Consider the following 20,034-nt stretch of genomic DNA (forward strand, 5'->3'; position numbering starts at 1 on the left):
ATTTCACTTTCTAAAATATATTTTGTAGCTGATTTTGTATCTAAGATTGGATGCTGTAACAACCTTAGTAAAGCACAAATGTCAGCAAGTTTATCAAGTAGTTGATAATACTATTAAATGGTTAAACAATATTTTGTGTGGAAGCAATATGAGGGGCAACAGGGTTAAAGGAATGCTCAGAACTGAGTAAGATATACAATCTATCGGAACTTATGGAACAATTGTACATTTAGTGCAGTTCCCAGTAACTCAGATTTCCTACAATATCCGTTGATAGAAGTTAGATTTTAAGATGCTGACAATTTACACACAGTCCAAGATAAATGATATTAAGGTTGCACTAAAGCAGGTATTCAAAGTAGCAACTTTGAGGTAAATACTGTTATACTTGCGGTTTCCACAGGCTCTGATGTTTGGAAGTTTCTCAGGTAAGTGTGTAGCTGCAGACTGTGTTCCAGTAATGGCACAGGTGAATTCAGCTCAGAGCTAATGAGGCTGACAGGCTAAGCAGGAGAGGATGAGACTGCTTAGCACAGACGAAAAATCCAGTGTGAATGCTAGGATAAGATACAGGTTAGTAATATTAGCAACGTGGGTTGAATAAATCTGAGAATAGTTTTGAAAACACTGAAGTTAGGCTTGGAGAGGAGTTAAACCTAGAGACTAGCTACTAGATAGAACAAAATATTCAAGCACAGGTTGTAGGTAAAACAGATGTTAAGTAATGTGAAAAGGGGGTGGTAACCTGCTTAAAGCTACAGTACTGTTACAATGTCCCTTACTCCTACAATATATCAAAGCGTTAGTGATCTAATCAGTACAGACAGCAGTGGTTTCTTTAGGATTCTATTAAAGGGACATAAACAAGTTGTGAATGGAATGGGATAGAGAGAGACAAAATATAATACTACGTATTTTAATTACTTTACCTGCAATTTTATACTGCAGTGCCTCGCCATTAACCCTTCCTTTTTAGTTTCTGAATTGTAAACCTCTAACTCCCCCCACACATTTCCTTCTATGGCTATATCTATATCTATTGTGTTTTTGTTGGTAGAATGCAAAAATGTATAGGGATTATCTGCTGGAGCATGCACATGGTTTGCAAAGGGTCTTGTTCTCCTTAGGGCTAGATCTATCAAAGCTGAGGCGTACAGGGGCACGTATACGCACCCCTGTATGCCTCAGCTCGCCTGTGGCGGGGCGAAATTACCCGCAGGTAATCAACATTGCACATGAGCGCAATTTTGTGCTCGTGTGCAATCCCGCCCCCTGCCCGCGCACAGCCAATCAGCGCGGGCAGGAGCTGTCAATCTCCTCGGTCGGACTCAACCACAGAGATTGAATTTGGTGGCGAAGAGGTTAAGGAAGCGGCGGTCTGGTGACCGCTACTTGATAAATTACGGCGAGCAAGTTCTTGTGAGAACTTGCAGCCGTAGGCCTTTGGTAAATCTAGCCCTTAGCATTAAATGTAAAATGCATCCATAGATCTTCTCTTCTCTTTCTCCCAGATGCTAACATTTCTGTACAGTTTGTGCAGCAGTGCATGTTGCTACCTGGTGGTGACTGGTGTTACACAAAAAGAAAGATATTACTAGTAGTCAAAATGGTAATACAGAAAACAGAAAATTGCTGTGTGTATGTGTAAGGGAGGGGTCAGTCAGTTAGCTCAGCAACCTACGTACGGCTGGTGGGACTGGGCAGTGGGCACAAGCAGCAGCAGAGCAGGTAGACATCCCCCCACTCTGCCCCTAGTTTTCAGGCCCATCAGATCATGGATCAGATCAGTGCCCATTATAAATTCACCTTTTAGAAAAATTAGATGGGACAGGGAGTGGTGGTCAGTGGTCATTAGAGTTAACGGACTGAGTCACTGTACTAACTACTAAGTATAATCACAAGAGGAGGCTGACACAATAGGAGATGGAGGGAGTAGGGCATTACTGCATTTGCAATGCATTGCAATCAATGGCATAACCACGTGGCTGGCTGCTGCTTCAGTCAGTGCTAACCAGTACTACTGCGCTCATGCTGCTACTAGGAGGGGAAAAAAAACTCAACTCACCACCACGTCACAACAATCACATCCAAATTCCAGTCTCCAGACATGGGGTGTTCTTCCAGAGGTCCCAGGCAGACAGAGGAATCCTGCGTCTCTCACTCTCTCTCCCATGCATGCGCATTGCGTCTCACTCTATCTCAATCTCTAACAGACAGGTGGAGCTCTGAGGAAAGCGGAAGTTCAGGTGACGTCCCTCCCTCAGACCCTCCCATTTTCGTTTTGGTTTTGTTCCTTGACGAAAATTGGAATTGGTTTTCGTCATAGTTTTCGTCAGTTGACTAAATACTAATTTAATTATCGTTAAGTGTTCGTCACTGAAAACATACTGCTGACGAAAACTTTGATGAAAATATTTTCGTCAACGAAATTAACACTGATGTGCAACGGACTTTGTGTTAGCGAAACAGCGATTTTGTGATCCATTTTTCTTCCGCTGAAGTCGGGAGAAATTGCCATTGTGCTACTGCAATAGTTCTTTCTGCATCAATCCATACTGTGATCTAAGAGCTATCATAAAGTGTTTTGCAAAACTAAAAATACATTACAAAGTACTCTTACACCCATAAACTACACTATTAACCCCCACATTGCAAACGATCTAAATAAATTATTAAGCTCTAAACCACCATCCCCCCACAGTGCAAACTATCTAAATAAATTATTAACCCCTAAACTGCCACCCCCCCATGCACAGTTTTTTTATGGGCAGAAAAAGAGCTGAATGCCTTTTTAAGGGCAATGCCCATCCAAATGCCCTTTTCGGGGGAATGGGTAGTTTAGGTTTTTAGTTTAGTTTTAGTTAGTTTTTTTTATATTTAGTTTAGTTTTAGTTAGTTTTTTTTATTTTGGGGGGTTGTAATGTTAGGGGTTAATTGTTTAATGCAAAAGAGCTGTTAGCTTCCGGACAATGCCCTGCAAAAGGCCCTTTTAATGTCTATTGGTAGTTTATTTAAAGAATAGTTTTTTATTTTATTTTGGGGTGGTTTTATTTTTGGGGGTATTAGAATATGAATATTTATTTCTTATTTTTGGTACTTTTGTTTGTTATTTTTTGTAAGAGTAGCTTTTGTTATTTTTTGTAATGGTAGTTTTTTTATGTGTAAATGTAAAGGTTCTTTTAACTTTTTTTCTTCATTGATTTATATGGGAGAACACACGCACGAGCACACCAAAACTCTGCTAGCGAAGTATGCGATTCTCAGGTGTACTGCTAGCAAAAAAAACATATTTTTTCAACTTGTAATACGAGCGGATCCTGAGAATCGAAAAACACATATTGCTAGCAGTGTTTTAGCTAATAGTAAATTTATATTTACTGCACAGCTTGTAATCTGGCCCATTATGCTTTATGTTTAAATATAAAACTAGAAGCCAGCACCTTTTACAAGCCCCCTAGTACCAGTCTCAGATTATATGCAGTTACCAATTGGTGCCCAAGCTGACAGACAGGCAAGCAAATGGAGTAGCTGCCAGAAACTGATACTGGCATTGAGTACATACGCAAGATGCTGATCTTAGAGTTTAAAAAAGGCTAATGCAGCCTATTTAATGCACACATATTACAAAGTGCATTCAAATTGTGTGCTGGGCTGTCCTTACATACTCTTTCATTTTTATGACCCTTTTTAAGGATACTATTTTTTATATATATTCTTTTTTACGGCAGGCTTTTAGCAGAAATCTAAGGAAAGTGTGCTCTCCTCCCTTCCTGTATAGTTTAACTAGTGCAATATTTTATCACTACACAAAGTGACAAACACAGAAATATCAGCTGCACGTCTTGAGTGTGTCAGCGTTTTTTGTGGTTTAAGATCACTGATTTACTAAGTTCAATTAAGGTTTTCGCCACTGAGTTGTGTTCTTAAAATACTTGCAATACGCTTCACACATACTTAAAGGACCAGTAAATACAGTAGATTTGCTCAATCAACAAATGCATGATAAAAATACAATGCAATAGCACTTAAAGTGAATGTACATTTAAATGAATAAGTGCCCGGTTTTTAAAAATACTATTTAAAACAGGGGCACTTTCATTCAATTAACTTTACATTGAAGCATTTTTTTTAAAAGACCTTTTCTTTTTAGGAAAACCAGACCGGCGATCCTCCGCCCGCAGCTCCTGCTGTACTTAGCACAGCAATGATGAAACCCACTTCCTCCAATCATTGCGTGCACTCCAAGGCGTACGGCTCGTGAGACCACACAACGATTGGAGGAAGCCAGATTCGTCATCAATATGTACAAGTACAGCAGGAGAAGCGGGCAGAGGATCGCGGGCGGAGGATCGCCGGTCTGATTTTCCTACAGAAAAAAGGTAAGTATTTAAAAAAACGCTTCAATGCAAAGTTTAATGAATCAAAGTGCTCTTGTTTTTAATAGTATTTTTAAATAACGGGCACTTAATCATTAAAATTTACATTCACTTTAATCTAAACTTCAAATGAGTAGTAGATTTTTTTTCTAACACATTTTAAATTTATGTCTATTTCCACTCCCCTTGCATCATGTGACAAACATCAGCCAATCACAAATGCATATACGTATATTCTGTGTATCCTTGCACATGCTCAGTAGGAGCAGGTGACTCAAAAAGTGTAAATATAAAAAGACTGTGTACATTATGTTAATGGAAGTAAATTGGAAAGTTTTTTAAAATTGCATGCTCTATCTGAATCATGAAAGATTCATTTTGACTTGAATGTCCCTTTAATTTCAGATTAAAAGAGACAAATTTCTAAGAATTAAAAGGTACGGTATGTTTAGTCTTCTATAATTTATCTCTGAATAGTCTTGCAAACTGTAGGCCAGATTACGAGTGGAGTGGTAGTTTGCATTAAAACCACTAGAAGTAATTTTTTTGTGCTCTGAGATTTGCGCTCGTATTACAAGTTGAAATTAAAAAGTTTACACTCTCGCATTTGCAATGTCATGGTAACAAACAGATTTTGAGTAGTAGCAAATACAAAATTGCATTTCCCCATATACTTCATTGGAGCTGAAAAAGTTGGGGGAAAAACCTAACACACACAAGTCGCGCAAACCTGTTCGCAGCTATTTAAAAGTACAACATAAGAAGACAATATTGCATATATTTTATAATCCAATGTTCTGCACATAGCAGAATATGTTCTATTAATTCTTAAATATATATTTAAATATATATTTAATGGTTCTTATACAATATATATATATATATATATATATATATATATATATATATGTATAGGAATACGTTATACAATATTCTAAGTTCAGCTTTTTACACACATCTGGTTAGCATGAGTGTGAAAATATTTTACTTTCAACTTGTAATACAAGTGCTACCCGACGCCTGCAAATAGCTTACTTCTAGTAGAGTTAGTCTGCGAAAGTGAGCGTTAAATACCGATCCACTTGTAATCTGACCCATAGTAATTACTAAACTATTCAAAATGTGTTAATGTGATGGTTGGGCTTGATATAGTTATACCAGTTCCTCATTATATGGTTTTATGCCACTCAGAGGGAATCTTAAATCACCATGTTTAGAAATCTGTAGATGATTTCTTTGTTTGGAGTATAGTTGTACAACTGCACCAATAAACATTATGGACAAAGTATTCTACTTACTAAAGTGTTATGTAGTGCACACTGCACAGTCTATTTCTGGTGAAAGAAGACTAGAAAACCATCATCAGCTACTCAGACAGGCACAATAGGACTTTTGCTATGTTTCCTGCTACTACACAGTAATTCAGAACTGTACAGTTAATGTTAAATAATGTTAACAAAATGTGCTAATGTAGATGTAAAAAAAAGAATGCAAGCCTTCCCTATAAGTGGCTGCAATCTGTTGCAATAAGAAATGGTGCATGTTGGGGATAAACCTAAATTATCATAAAAGGAAAAGCCTTAAACGCAGAGAGATCTGTAAAATGCCCAATAAAATCAAGAAAATTGTTTTGCTTTACACATCTAGACCAGTGTTTCCTAAATCCAGTCTGTTGATGACTTGTGTTGAGAACCACTGATCTAGACTAAAGTACAACTTATTATGATCATTGTGCTTGAGGGGACCCACTAACATCATCATTCACCCAGCATCCCCTTCCATCTATAATGCCTATCAGTGCCCCCGTTCAGAAATCCCACCACACCCCCATAGGCAGTACCTCCCACTTTGGGAAACACTGCTTTAGCTGCTAGGAGGCAGTGAAGGTATGCCCCCAGTCCATTAGCAACAGCCAAAGACAGTTTGGCTAGGTCAGTGGCTGGTGAGGCACTGGCTTGTATCAGAGCCAGATAAACACACATATAAACCTGATAGAAGTAACTTAAATTCACCGCCCTCTCAGAACATCATATAGTTTCAGTGCTAAATGTTAAAAAGCTCTTCCTCCTGCAATCTTCCCTGATTGGTGTAACTGTGTTGTCTGCCTATTGGCTGACAGCAGGGGCACATAATATCATGTAGCCAGGGGAAGGCAGAGGTTATGCAAGTTGCAATATTAAAGCAATTTGTAGAAAAATCCTAAAATAGGAGCTCTTGCCTAATTTCTAACCTTTCTCTATTTCTTGCATATTTCTGCCCTAGTTTCCTTATGGAAACATCTTGAACCTCCCAAAATCTGCCCAGGAACCCTGAAAACACTGACCAGAGTTGTCCATCCTTGCCCCAAATAGCCCCACCCACCCAGACCACATGCTTGTTCCTGCACCGTCCTATTACAGTACTCATCTAAAGCAGGAAGCGTTATCTAGAGTCAGCCATGGAAAATTAAATGCTTATGCATATACATAAAAATGTCCATTTAAACACTGGTGCAATGTTTATATTAATGCTAGGCATATTTTGCAGTCCAGTGCATTGCAAAATATGCCTAGCATTAATATAAACAGGCAATATGGTTTAAATTTACATTTTTATATACAGTATATTCATAAGCATTTCATGTAAGCATTGCATGTTCTTGTCCTTGGTGGGGCCGGGCGAGAGGGGACATCTTCAGTTTTTCTGTTATTGTCACTGACACTTACAGGGAAGTGCTGGCACAGGGTTATTTTTACTGGGATTTTTTTTAAAAAATGGCGGCGGTCTGCACTATTTATTTAATAGGATAAAGTTCATGTGCTAAATAAGTAGCAGGCATCAGTGCAGACTACTGCCATGTAAATAATTAATTTCTCATGAATCATGATGCATGTCACTCACTGTCACTGCCGGTCTTGGACTGGAATACAGCCCAGGGGCAAATGTTGTGGTACTGCTGGCTTTTCTAATCCTGAGGGGTAGAGAGGGAGTGAAGGATGGAGAGATGGACTGGGAAATGGGGCAGAGAAGTACATGTTCCCAAGAGCCAGAGCTCTATGGCTGTTTCTATATCTATTGTGTTTTTGTTGGTAGAATGCAAAAATGTATAGGGATTATCTACTGGAGCATGCACATGGTTTGCAAAGGGTCTTGTTCTCCTTAGCATTAAATGTAAAATGCATCCATAGATCTTCTCTTCTCTTTCTCCCAGATGCTAACATTTCTGTACAGTTTGTGCAGCAGTGCATGTTGCTACCTGGTGGTGACTGGTGTTACACAAAAAGAAAGATATTACTAGTAGTCAAAATTGTAATACAGAAAACAGAAAATTGCTGTGTGTATGTGTAAGGGAGGGGTCAGTCAGTTAGCTCAGCAACCTTCGTACGGCTGGTGGGACTGGGCAGTGGGCACGGGCAGCAGCAGAGCAGGCAGACATCCCCCCACTCTGCTCCTAGTTTTCAGGCCCATCAGATCATGGATCAGATCAGTGCCCATTATAAATTCACCTTTTAGAAAAATTAGATGGGACAGGGAGTGGTGGTCAGTGGTCATTAGAGTTAACGGACTGAGTCACTGTACTAACTACTAAGTATAATCACAAGAGGAGGCTGACACAATAGGAGATGGAGGGAGTAGGGCATTACTGCATTTGCAATGCATTGCAATCAATGGCATAACCACGTGGCTGGCTGCTGCTTCAGTCAGTGCTAACCAGTACTGCTGCGCTCACGCTGCTACTAGGAGAAAAAAAAAACTCAACTCACCACCACGTCACAACAATCACATCCAAATTCCAGTCTCCAGACACAGGACTTTCTTCCAGAAGTCCTGCGTCTCTCACTCTCTCTCCCATGTGTGCGCATTGCGTCTCACACTATCTCAATCTCTAACAGACAGGCGGAGCTCTGAGGAAAGCGGAAGTTCAGGTGACGTCCCTCCCATTTTCATTTTGGTTTCGTTCCTTGACGAAAATTGGAATTGGTTTTCGTCATAGTTTTCGTCAGTTGACTAAATACTAATTTAATTATCGTTAAGTGTTTGTCACTAAAACATGCTGCTGACGAAAACTTTGACGAAAATATTTTCGTCAGCGAAATTAACACTGAAGCGCAACAGACTTTGTGTTAGCGAAACAGCGTTTTTGTGATCCATTTTTCTTCCGCTGATATTACAAGTCGGGAGAAATTGCCATTGTGCTACTGCAATAGTCCTTTCCGCATCAATCCATACTGCTATCATAAAGTGTTTTGCAAAACTAAAAATACATTACAAAGTACTCTTACACCCATAAACTACACTATTAACCCCTACATTGCAAACTATCTAAAAAAAATATTAACCTCTAAACCACCATCCCCCCACATTGCAAACTATCGGGTAGATCACGAGTTTTGCGTTAACAGGGGTGCGGTGCTAACGAGCAGTTTATGCTCACCGCTCACTTACAGACAACGCTGGTATTACGGGTTTTTACAAACCCGGCGTTAACCGCAAAAAAGTGAGCATAGAGCAAAATTTTGCTCCACATCTCACCTCAATACCAGCGCTGCTTACATTAGCAGTGAGCTGGCTGAACGTGCTCGTACACGATTTCCCCATAGGAATCAAAGGGGGAGAGCCGGCTGAAAAAAACCTAACACCTGCAAAAATGCAGCGTTTAGCTCTTAACGCAGCCCCATTGATTCCTATGGTGAAAATACATTTATGACTACACCTAACACCCTAACATGAACCCTGAGTCTAAACACCCCTAATCTTACACTTATTAATGCCTAATCTGCCGCCCCCGACATCGCCGACACCTACATTATATTTTTAACCCCTAATCTGCCGCTCTGGACACCGCCGCCACCTACATTATACTTATGAACCCCTAATCTGCTGCCCCCAACATCGCCGACACCTACATTATATTTATTAACCGCTAATCTGCCGCCCCAATGTCGCCGCAACCTACCTACACTTATTAACCCCTAATCTGCCGCCCCCAACGTCGCTGCCACTATATTAAAGTTATTAACCCCTAAACCTAAGTCTAACCCTAACACCCCCTAACTTAAATATAATTTAAATAAATCTAAATAAAATAACTATCATTAACTAAATTATTCCTATTTAAAACTAAATACTTACCTATAAAATAAACCCTAAGCTAGCTACAATATAACTTATAGTTACATTGTATCTAGCTTAGGTTTTAGTTTTATTTTACAGGCAAGTTTGTATTTATTTTAACTAGGTACAATAGTTATTACATAGTTATTAACTATTTAATAACTACCTAGCGAAAATAAATACAAAAGTACCTGTAAAATAAAACCTAACCTAAGTTACAATTACACCTAACACTACAACTATAATTAAATTAATTCCCTAAATTAAATTAAATTATTTAAAGTACAACAAAAAAAAAACCAAACACTAAATTACAGAAAATAATAAAAAAAATTCAAGATTTTTAAATTAATTACACCTAATCTAATCCCCCTAACAAAATAAAAAAGCCCATCCAAAATAAAAAAAAAGCCCTACCCTACACTAAATTAAAAATAGCCCTTAAAAGGGCCTTTTGCGGGGCACTGCCCCAAAGTAATCAGCTCTTTTACCTGTAAAAAAAATTACAGATCCCCCCCCAACATTAAAACCCACCACCCACACAACCAACCCTACTCTAAAACCAACCCAATACTCCCTTAAAAAAACCTAACACTAACCCCCTGATGATTACCCTACGGGGAGACATCTTCATCCAACCGGGCAGAAGTGGTCCTCCAGACGGGCAGAAGTCTTCATCCAGATGGCGCAGAGCGGGTCCATCTTCAAGACATCCGACGCGGAGCATCCTCTTCATCCGTAGTCTTCTTACTAAATGACGGTACCTTTAAGTGACGTCATCCAAGATGGCGTCCCTTCAATTCCGATTGGCTGATAGAATTCTATCAGCCAGTCGGAATTAAGGTAGAAAAAATCCTATTGGTTGATTGGCATTCTATTGGCATTCTATTGGCTGTTCCAAATTTCTAAGAATTAAAATGTACGGTATGTTTAGGCTTCTATAATTTATCTCTGAATAGTCTTGCAAACTGTAGGCCAGATTACGAATGGAGTGGTAGTTTACCTTAAAACCACTAGAAGTCATTTTTTTGTGCTCTGAGATTTGCGCTCGTATTACAAGTTGAAATTAAAAAGTTTACACTCTCGCATTTGCAATGTCATGGTAACAAACAGATTTTGAGAAGTCGCATTTCCCCATATACTTCATTGGAGCTGAAAAAGTAGGGAAAAAAAACCTAACACACAAAAGTCGCGCAAACACGTTCGCAGTTATTTAAAAGCACAACATAAGAAGATAATATTACATATATTTTATAATCCAATGTTCTGCACATAGCATATGTTCTATTAATTCTTAAAAATATATTTAAATATATGTCTGATGGTTCTTATACATTATATATATATACTGTATATATGTATAGGAATACGTTACACAATATTCTCAGTTCAGCTTTTTACACGCATCTGGTTAGCATGAGTGTGAAAACCTTTTACTTTCAACTTGTAATACAAGTGCTACCCGACACCTGCAAATAGCTTACTTCTAGTAGAGTTAGTCTGCGAAAGTGAGCATTAACTACTGATCCACTTGTAATCTGACCCATAGTAATTACTAAACTATTCAAAATGTGTTAATGTGATGGTTGGGCTTGATATAGTTATACCAGTTCCTCATTATATGGTTTTATGCCACTCAGAGGGAATCTTAAATCACCATGTTTAGAAATCTGTAGATGATTTCTTTGTTTGGAATATAGTTGTACAACTGCACCAATAAACATTATGGACAAAGTATTCTACTTACTTAAGTGTTATGTAGTGCACACTGCACAGTCTATTTATGGTGAAAGAAGACTAGAAAACCATCATCAGCTACTCAGACAGGCACAATAGGCCTTTTGCTATGTTTCCTGCTACTACACAGTAATTCAGAACTGTACAGTAAATGTTAAATAATGTTAACAAAATGTGCTAATGTAGATGTAAAAAAAAGAATGCAAGCCTTCCCTATAAGTGGCTGCAATCTGTTGCAATAAGAAATGGTGCATGTTGGGGATAAACCTAAATTATCATAAAAGGAAAAGCCTTAAACGCAGAGAGATCTGTAAAATGCCCAATAAAATCAAGAAAATTGTTTTGCTTTACACATCTAGACCAGTGTTTCCTAAATCCAGTCTGTTGATGACTTGTGTTGAGAACCACTGATCTAGACTAAAGTACAACTTATTATGATCATTGTGCTTGAGGGGACCCACTAACATCATCATTCACCCAGCATCCCCTTCCATCTATAATGCCTATCAGTGCCCCCGTTCAGAAATCCCACCACACCCCCATAGGCAGTACCTCCCACTTTGGGAAACACTGCTTTAGCTGCTAGGAGGCAGTGAAGGTATGCCCCCAGTCCATTAGCAACAGCCAAAGACAGTTTGGCTAGGTCAGTGGCTGGTGAGGCACTGGCTTGTATCAGAGCCAGATAAACACACATATAAACCTGATAGAAGTAACTTAAATTCACCGCCCTCTCAGAACATCATATAGTTTCAGTGCTAAATGTTAAAAAGCTCTTCCTCCTGCAATCTTCCCTGATTGGTGTAACTGTGTTGTCTGCCTATTGGCTGACAGCAGGGGCACATAATATCATGTAGCCAGGAGAAGGCAGAGGTTATGCAAGTTGCAATATTAAAGCAATTTGTAGAAAAATCCTAAAATAGGAGCTCTTGCCTAATTTCTAACCTTTCTCTATTTCTTGCATATTTCTGCCCTAGTTTCCTTATGGAAACATCTTGAACCTCCCAAAATCTGCCCAGGAACCCTGAAAACACTGACCAGAGTTGTCCATCCTTGCCCCAAATAGCCCCACCCACCCAGACCACATGCTTGTTCCTGCACCGTCCTATTACAGTACTCATCTAAAGCAGGAAGCGTTATCTAGAGTCAGCCATGGAAAATTAAATGCTTATGCATATACATAAAAATGTCCATTTAAACACTGGTGCAATGTTTATATTAATGCTAGGCATATTTTGCAGTCCAGTGCATTGCAAAATATGCCTAGCATTAATATAAACAGGCAATATGGTTTAAATTTACATTTTTATATACAGTATATTCATAAGCATTTCATGTAAGCATTGAATGTTCTTGTCCTTGGTGGGGCCGGGCGAGAGGGGACATCTTCAGTTTTTCTGTTATTGTCACTGACACTTACAGGGAAGTGCTGGCACAGGGTTATTTTTACTGGGATTTTTTTAAAAAAATGGATGCGGTCTGCACTATTTATTTAATAGGATAAAGTTCATGTGCTAAATAAGTAGCAGGCATCAGTGCAGACTACTGCCATGTAAATAATTAATTTCTCATGAATCATGATGCATGTCACTCACTGTCACTGCCGGTCTTGGACTGGAATACAGCCCAGGGGCAAATGTTGTGGTACTGCTGGCTTTTCTAATCCTGAGGGGTAGAGAGGGAGTGAAGGATGGAGAGATGGACTGGGAAATGGGGCAGAGAAGTACATGTTCCCAAGAGCCAGAGCTCTATGGCTGTTTCTATATCTATTGTGTTTTTGTTGGTAGAATGCAAAAATGTATAGGGATTATCTACTGGAGCATGCACATGGTTTGCAAAGGGTCTTGTTCTCCTTAGCATTAAATGTAAAATGCATCCATAGATCTTCTCTTCTCTTTCTCCCAGATGCTAACATTTCTGTACAGTTTGTGCAGCAGTGCATGTTGCTACCTGGTGGTGACTGGTGTTACACAAAAAGAAAGATATTACTAGTAGTCAAAATTGTAATACAGAAAACAGAAAATTGCTGTGTGTATGTGTAAGGGAGGGGTCAGTCAGTTAGCTCAGCAACCTTCGTACGGCTGGTGGGACTGGGCAGTGGGCACGGGCAGCAGCAGAGCAGGCAGACATCCCCCCACTCTGCTCCTAGTTTTCAGGCCCATCAGATCATGGATCAGATCAGTGCCCATTATAAATTCACCTTTTAGAAAAATTAGATGGGACAGGGAGTGGTGGTCAGTGGTCATTAGAGTTAACGGACTGAGTCACTGTACTAACTACTAAGTATAATCACAAGAGGAGGCTGACACAATAGGAGATGGAGGGAGTAGGGCATTACTGCATTTGCAATGCATTGCAATCAATGGCATAACCACGTGGCTGGCTGCTGCTTCAGTCAGTGCTAACCAGTACTGCTGCGCTCACGCTGCTACTAGGAGAAAAAAAAAACTCAACTCACCACCACGTCACAACAATCACATCCAAATTCCAGTCTCCAGACACAGGACTTTCTTCCAGAAGTCCTGCGTCTCTCACTCTCTCTCCCATGTGTGCGCATTGCGTCTCACACTATCTCAATCTCTAACAGACAGGCGGAGCTCTGAGGAAAGCGGAAGTTCAGGTGACGTCCCTCCCATTTTCATTTTGGTTTCGTTCCTTAACGAAAATTGGAATTGGTTTTCGTCATAGTTTTCGTCAGTTGACTAAATACTAATTTAATTATCGTTAAGTGTTTGTCACTAAAACATGCTGCTGACGAAAACTTTGACGAAAATATTTTCGTCAGCGAAATTAACACTGAAGTGCAACAGACTTTGTGTTAGCGAAACAGCGTTTTTGTGATCCATTTTTCTTCCGCTGATATTACAAGTCGGGAGAAATTGCCATTGTGCTACTGCAATAGTCCTTTCCGCATCAATCCATACTGCTATCATAAAGTGTTTTGCAAAACTAAAAATACATTACAAAGTACTCTTACACCCATAAACTACACTATTAACCCCTACATTGCAAACTATCTAAAAAAAATATTAACCTCTAAACCACCATCCCCCCACATTGCAAACTATCGGGTAGATCACGAGTTTTGCGTTAACAGGGGTGCGGTGCTAACGAGCAGTTTATGCTCACCGCTCACTTACAGACAACGCTGGTATTACGGGTTTTTACAAACCCGGCGTTAACCGCAAAAAAGTGAGCATAGAGCAAAATTTTGCTCCACATCTCACCTCAATACCAGCGCTGCTTACATTAGCAGTGAGCTGGCTGAACGTGCTCGTACACGATTTCCCCATAGGAATCAAAGGGGGAGAGCCGGCTGAAAAAAACCTAACACCTGCAAAAATGCAGCGTTTAGCTCTTAACGCAGCCCCATTGATTCCTATGGTGAAAATACATTTATGACTACACCTAACACCCTAACATGAACCCTGAGTCTAAACACCCCTAATCTTACACTTATTAATGCCTAATCTGCCGCCCCCGACATCGCCGACACCTACATTATATTTTTAACCCCTAATCTGCCGCTCTGGACACCGCCGCCACCTACATTATACTTATGAACCCCTAATCTGCTGCCCCCAACATCGCCGACACCTACATTATATTTATTAACCGCTAATCTGCCGCCCCAATGTCGCCGCAACCTACCTACACTTATTAACCCCTAATCTGCCGCCCCCAACGTCGCTGCCACTATATTAAAGTTATTAACCCCTAAACCTAAGTCTAACCCTAACACCCCCTAACTTAAATATAATTTAAATAAATCTAAATAAAATAACTATCATTAACTAAATTATTCCTATTTAAAACTAAATACTTACCTATAAAATAAACCCTAAGCTAGCTACAATATAACTTATAGTTACATTGTATCTAGCTTAGGTTTTAGTTTTATTTTACAGGCAAGTTTGTATTTATTTTAACTAGGTACAATAGTTATTACATAGTTATTAACTATTTAATAACTACCTAGCGAAAATAAATACAAAAGTACCTGTAAAATAAAACCTAACCTAAGTTACAATTACACCTAACACTACAACTATAATTAAATTAATTCCCTAAATTAAATTATTTAAAGTACAACAAAAAAAAACCAAACACTAAATTACAGAAAATAATAAAAAAAATTCAAGATTTTTAAATTAATTACACCTAATCTAATCCCCCTAACAAAATAAAAAAGCCCACCCAAAATAAAAAAAAAGCCCTACCCTACACTAAATTAAAAATAGCCCTTAAAAGGGCCTTTTGCGGGGCACTGCCCCAAAGTAATCAGCTCTTTTACCTGTAAAAAAAATTACAGATCCCCCCCCAACATTAAAACCCACCACCCACACAACCAACCCTACTCTAAAACCAACCCAATACTCCCTTAAAAAAACCTAACACTAACCCCCTGAAGATTACCCTACGGGGAGACATCTTCATCCAACCGGGCAGAAGTGGTCCTCCAGACGGGCAGAAGTCTTCATCCAGACGGCGCAGAGCGGGTCCATCTTCAAGACATCCGACGCGGAGCATCCTCTTCATCCGTAGTCTTCTTACTAAATGACGGTACCTTTAAGTGACGTCATCCAAGATGGCGTCCCTTCAATTCCGATTGGCTGATAGAATTCTATCAGCCAGTCGGAATTAAGGTAGAAAAAATCCTATTGGTTGATTGGCATTCTATTGGCATTCTATTGGCTGTTCCAAATTTCTAAGAATTAAAATGTACGGTATGTTTAGGCTTCTATAATTTATCTCTGAATAGTCTTGCAAACTGTAGGCCAGATTACGAATGGAGTGGTAGTTTACCTTAAAACCACTAGAAGTCATTTTTTTGTGCTCTGAGATTTGCGCTCGTATTACAAGTTGAAATTAAAAAGTTTACACTCTCGCATTTGCAATGTCATGGTAACAAACAGATTTTGAGAAGTCGCATTTCCCCATATACTTCATTGGAGCTGAAAAAGTAGGGAAAAAAAACCTAACACACAAAAGTCGCGCAAACACGTTCGCAGTTATTTAAAAGCACAACATAAGAAGATAATATTACATATATTTTATAATCCAATGTTCTGCACATAGCATATGTTCTATTAATTCTTAAAAATATATTTAAATATATGTCTGATGGTTCTTATACATTATATATATATACTGTATATATGTATAGGAATACGTTACACAATATTCTCAGTTCAGCTTTTTACACGCATCTGGTTAGCATGAGTGTGAAAACCTTTTACTTTCAACTTGTAATACAAGTGCTACCCGACACCTGCAAATAGCTTACTTCTAGTAGAGTTAGTCTGCGAAAGTGAGCATTAACTACTGATCCACTTGTAATCTGACCCATAGTAATTACTAAACTATTCAAAATGTGTTAATGTGATGGTTGGGCTTGATATAGTTATACCAGTTCCTCATTATATGGTTTTATGCCACTCAGAGGGAATCTTAAATCACCATGTTTAGAAATCTGTAGATGATTTCTTTGTTTGGAATATAGTTGTACAACTGCACCAATAAACATTATGGACAAAGTATTCTACTTACTTAAGTGTTATGTAGTGCACACTGCACAGTCTATTTATGGTGAAAGAAGACTAGAAAACCATCATCAGCTACTCAGACAGGCACAATAGGCCTTTTGCTATGTTTCCTGCTACTACACAGTAATTCAGAACTGTACAGTAAATGTTAACAAAATGTGCTAATGTAGATGTCAATCAGATGTGCAATCAGAAATAGTGCAAGTTGGGGATAAACCTAAAATATCATAAAGGAAAAGCCTTAAACGCAGAGAGATCTGTAAAATGCCCAATAAAATCAAGAAAATTGTTTTGCTTTACACATCTAGACCAGTGTTTCCTAAATCCAGTCTTTTGATGACTTGTGTTGAGAACCACTGATCTAGACTAAAGTACAACTTTTTATGATCATTGTGCTTGAGGGGACCCACTAACATCATCTTTCACTCCTTACCTACTAGTGCACCCTATGGTAATCCCAGCATCACCTTCCATATATAATGCCTATCAGTGCCCCCGTTCAGAAATCCCACCACACCCCCATAGGCAGTACCTCCCACTTTGGGAAACACTGCTTTAGCTGCTAGGAGGCAGTGAAGGTATGCCCCCAGTCCATTAGCAACAGCCAAAGACAGTTTGGTTAGGTCAGTGGCTGGTGAGGCACTGGCTTGTATCAGAGCCAGATAAACACACATATAAACCTGATAGAAGTAACTTAAATTCACCGCCCTCTCAGAACATCATATAGTTTCAGTGCTCTTCCTCCTGCAATCTTCCCTGATTGGTGTAACTGTGTTGTCTGCCTATTGGCTGACAGCAGGTGCACATAATATCATGTAGCCAGGGGAAGGCAGAGGTTATGCAAGTTGCAATATTAAAGCAATTTGTAGAAAAATCCTAAAATAGGAGCTCTTGCCTAATTTCTAACCTTTTTCTATTTCTTGCATATTTCTGCCCTAGTTTCCTTATGGAAACATCTTGAACCTCCCAAAATCTGCCCAGGAACCCTTAAAACACTGACCAGAGTTGTCCATCCTTGCCCCAAATAACCCCACCCACCCAGACCACATGCTTGTTCCTGCACTGTCCTATAACAGTACTCATCAAAAGCAGAAAGCGTATAGTTATCTAGGGTCAGCCATGGAAAATTAAATGCTTATGCATATACATAAAAATGTCCATTTAAATACTGGTGCAATGTTTATATTAATGCTAGGCATATTTTGCAATCCAGTGCATTGCAAAATATGCCTAGCATTAATATAAACATTGCAACATGGTTTAAATTTACTTTTTTATATACAGTATATTCATAAGCATTTCATGTAAGCATTGAATGGTCTTGTCCTTGGTGGGGCCGGGCGAGAGGGGACATCTTCAGTTTTTCTGTTATTGTCACTGACACTTACAGGGAAGTGCTGGCACAGGGTTATTTTAACTGGGATTTTTTTTTTTAAATGGCGGCAGTCTGCACTATTTATTTAATAGGATAAAGTTCATGTGCTAAATAAGTAGCAGGCATCAGTGCAGACTACTGCCATGTAAACAATTAATTTCTCATGAATCATGATGCATGTTACTCACTGTCACTGCAGGTCCCGGGCCGGAATACAGCCTAGGGGCAAATATTGTGGCACTGCTGGCTTTTCTAATCCTGAGGGGTAGAGAGGGAGTGAAGGATGGAGAGATGGACTTAAAAATGGGGCAGAGAGGTACATGTCCCCAAGAGTCAGAGCCCCTTACCTGCAATACAGAGTAGACTGGGTAAAGGCTGAAACTTGCCCCCGGGGCCTGAGAGACCAGAAGTAGATGGGCTAGGCAGTGCTGGGGCTGGAGTGGCAGGCTCCATCAGCTAGTAGCTCCTGCAATGCTCTCTTACACTAATACTGGTTTAAGACATGAACCCCCCATGTGGCAGATATTATAGCTGCCTCACCTGTTCAAATCAGTCAATAGGATTTCAGTAGCTCTCATCCTATTGGCTCATTTGAATTTGAAGAATCAAATCAGCCAATAGGAATGCAAGGTACGCCATTTTGAAACGGCTACCTTGCATTCAACTTCAGTGTATGGCGGTGACCCTATGAATAGGACGCTCCGCACAGGATGTCTTAGGCTTCCAGGATGGCTCCACCCTGCTGGGATGAAGTTAAAAGACGCCCCCCCGGGATGGATGAAGATATTGCCGCCTGAATGAAGACTTCTCATCGCCTTAATGGAGATGGATGTCCGGACTTCAGAAACCATGAGTAGATATTCTGGGGTTAGTGTTAGGTTTTTTTTATTTTTTCTTGGGTGGGCTTTTTTTTTTAGATTCGGGCTTTGGGCTTTTTTAAAAGAGCTGAATGCCCTTTTAAAGGTAATGAAAAAGTGCTCAATGCCCTTTTAAGGGCAATGCCCATACAAATGCCCCTTTAGGGGCAATGGGTACCTTAGTTTTTTTTAGAGTTAGGTTTTTTTATTTTGGAGGGTTGGTTGGGTGGTGCATTTTACTGTTGGGAGACTTTGTACTTTTTTTTACAGGGAAAAGAGCTGTTTAAATTAGGGCAATGCCCTACAAAAGGTCCTTTTAAGGGCTATTGGTAGTTTATTGTAAACTAGGGGGTGTTTTTATTTTGGGGGGGCTTTTTATTTTAATAGGGCTATTAGATTAGGTGTAATTGTTTTTATTTTTGATAATTTCGTTTATTATTTGTGTAAGCTTAGTGTTTTTTATTTTTCGTAATTTAGTGTTTCTTATTTTTTGTAAGTTTAGATTTTTTAATTTTTTTCGTAGTGTTAGGTTTTTTTAAATTTGTAATTTAGATTTTTTAATTGGTAGTTTTTTTAAATTTTATTAGAATAGTTATGTTAGGTTAATTTATAGTTTAAACTTAGTTTTTTTATTTCACAGGTAAATGTTTATTTATTTTAAGATAGTTATATTGTAATTTTAATTTAAAGTTAGGGGGTGTTAGGTTTAGGGGTTAATAGTTTAATTTAGTGTTTTTCAAAGTTGGGGGGTGGTGGTTTAGGGGTTAATAGGTTTATTTAGTGGCGGCGATGTGGGGGGCCGGAGGTTTAGGGGTTAATATGTTTATTTAATGGTGGCGATGTGGGAGGCCGGAGGTTTAGGGGTTAATAACTTTATTATAGTGGCGGCAATGTGGGAGGCCCATAGGTTTAGGGGTTAATAACTTTATTATAGTGGCAGTGATGTCAGGGAGCAGCGAAATAGGGGTTAATAATTATATTTAGTGTCGGCAATGACAGGGGGCGGCGGATTAGGGGTTATTAGGTTTATTTAATAGTCGCGATGTGGGCGG

General features: G+C 39.2%; 1 long non-coding RNA gene across 1 annotated transcript in view; it reads right to left on the bottom strand.

The window, feature by feature from the left end:
- Nucleotides 1-301: 301 nt before the first annotated feature.
- LOC128651588 (uncharacterized) overlaps nucleotides 302-20,034 on the bottom strand; it is a 93,103-nt gene continuing 73,370 nt past the window's right edge. Inside the window, exon 3 of the long non-coding RNA XR_008401131.1 lies at nucleotides 302-557. This is a non-coding gene — a long non-coding RNA (uncharacterized LOC128651588). The remainder of the gene's footprint in view (nucleotides 558-20,034) is intronic.

This window comes from Bombina bombina, chromosome 3 (assembly GCF_027579735.1).
Source record: "Bombina bombina isolate aBomBom1 chromosome 3, aBomBom1.pri, whole genome shotgun sequence".
In the NCBI taxonomy this organism is placed as follows: Eukaryota; Metazoa; Chordata; class Amphibia; order Anura; family Bombinatoridae; genus Bombina; species Bombina bombina.